Source organism: Amblyomma mixtum, chromosome 10, assembly GCF_055824585.1.
Source record: "Amblyomma mixtum isolate Tamu chromosome 10, ASM5582458v1, whole genome shotgun sequence".
Taxonomy (NCBI): domain Eukaryota; kingdom Metazoa; phylum Arthropoda; class Arachnida; order Ixodida; family Ixodidae; genus Amblyomma; species Amblyomma mixtum.
The window spans coordinates 15,247,602-15,250,079 of NC_143021.1; positions in this window are offsets into that span (position 1 = coordinate 15,247,602).

Here is a 2,478-nt window from a genome sequence, read left to right on the forward strand (position 1 = left end):
CTTGCGTGTGCACGCATGCACACTTCGCTTGCGCCCTGGACATACGCACCGGTCGCTCTCCTGCGATTCCTCAGTTTGTGAAACACAATTCTACATATATTTTTTATATTTATTTTATTCAAGCCAATCGGTATTCATTAATAAACCATGCATGTAAACCTGCTCAAAAAAGATTGGATTTTAGCCATTAAAAAAACTGCAGTAATTCTGAAAATTTTAAATTCGAAATCGAATTAATGGACATTGAAAAGTCACGCTTTTCGAAAAAAATCGACCATAGAGGGTTTTGTTAAAAAAAAACAACGCGGTTTTTAACGTTGGCTATCCGTGTATTTCCTATTCTGTCTACAAAACTGTGTGCTGATGGGTTAGGCTGTTCGAAAAATAACTCCTACCTAAAAGTTGATCTTTATTACTGAGGAAGACAGATATGTAACATAGCCTTTCAGCTAACCCTCTTACAGAGTGTACAGAGAACAAAACAAAAGATAATGCAAATTAATTATTTAATGCCAACTGTAATTGCAGGTCATGAAAAAAACACGAACTACAATATAAGCAAGCAAGACATTGGGACAGAAAAGTGAGGCATGTACCGTGGGGGGTAACCTTAAAGGAAAACATAAAAGCAAAGCATGAAAAAAGGTTCAAACCACGAAATAAGTCAACAAGATTTAGGGGAAAAATGTTGTTGTGCACAGTGTGGTGCAACCTTCGCCGCAAACATGAAAACAAAGTATGAAAGAAAAAGGTGCAAACCACGAAATAGCAGAACGAGACAGAGTGGTAAAAAAGCACAGTGAGGTGTAACATTTAAAGCAATGTACTCTAGAGCTGATCCCGCTTTAGTTGAGCTTCCCATTTTTTCCTTCGCTCCGAGTCTCGGGGGAAGCGAAAACAGCGTAGGCCTTTACGCGTTGACCCAGCGCACACTGGCACACAACCCGTCATGCTGCCTCGTTGGACTTGACAAGCTCTTCAGTCATGCGGTAGAGCACTGTCAAACAAATAAAGCCACCACCGATCGTCCGCAGCCACTGGGCCTCGAAAAACGGAAGCTCAGCTGCTTGCACCGAGCAACTCACAACAGCCCGACCGACCGCTGTGATTCAAAATGGCGCCGCAGGGAGAGAGAGGCGGCGTTGGAGCGGTCAAAAGATGGCACCACCCTGAACGGCGGCGCTGGCATTGAGGCACCCTAGCTGGAGTTAGCTGGAGTGCAGTCGAAGCGCCATCCTGCGGCACCCACTGAAACGCCCTCTCGTATTGTACGGCTCTGATTCAGCAGGTGGCGCGCACGTAGGCAAAACAGCGGACGCGCATGAGTAGAAGAGAGTGAGTGAGTGAAGAAACTTTATTTCCGCCAGAAGAAGACCCGTGCCCCTCCGGGTCCGCACGCAGGCGTCCGGGGAGGGGCAGCGTCGCAGCTGGAAGACTAGCAACGGTATAGTCGCGCAGCTTCTGCTGCCAGGCGGGTAGCGTATCGTTGTATGCTAAGGTCGGCACTTCTGAGTATGGTCTCCCATTCCTCTGCATTATTGATTCTGCCATATCCTGGGGCACTGGGGCATCTCCATAGTATGTGTTCGAGTGTAGCGATATGCCCGCAGAACTCGCACACCTCCGCATCCTCCCTCGTGTCACCTCCTGTCCAGCTCCTCCAGAGCGGGGATGCGAAGTTTCTAGCTTGGAGTCTTCTCCAGTCATAGGCCTCAGCCGAGCTAAGCGATCTATCCGGAGGAGGATAGATCCTTTTGTTCTTTTTCTGAATGTCTGTGATGCTATTAAAGGTATTGGTTTCCTCTTTAGTGCTGAATTCGTATGAGGTGTCCACGGCTCCCCGGGGTAAAGAGGAGCGGGCGAGCCTGTGGGCGGCCTCGTTTCCAACCAGACCCGAGTGGGCTGGGGTCCAGATAATTTGAATATTGTGGGCTGGGATAAAGTCTTTTAGATATTTAGCCGCCATTTCGTGGATGCGTCCCTTGCTGTAATTTCTAATTGCGGCTTTGCAGTCGCTTACTACGTATTTGGTACCTGGCTGAGTTAGAGTAGAAGAGACGCGCAGTAAGAGAAATGTTTTTGCATTACTGCAGATAAGCAGTCATGCAGCCGCTGTCGATGTAGTTGTTTGTTTTATGGGAAGTGGGGCCTGTCAAGCCACAAAACCCGGCCTTTTTCTCGCCTATCTGATCACAGTTTTTCGTTCACCATTTTTCTCGCATATTTGTGTAGCTGCAAAACTTTGTGACTCTGGTAGAGTAAAGAAACAAAAAAAGTGCGCCCTGGAATTTTTCTGCAGGCCTCCTACATCATGTAAAATTATCTAAAGTCATACTGTATTGTACAGTAAATATACCACCTCGGGTATAACCAACTATACCGTGTCAAACTGGGCTATAACGAACGTTAAATGCTAACGCAGTAAAACATCCGCCGAGGACCGCCTAAAATTTTTTTTTCTGTTTTCTCCTTGTGTGC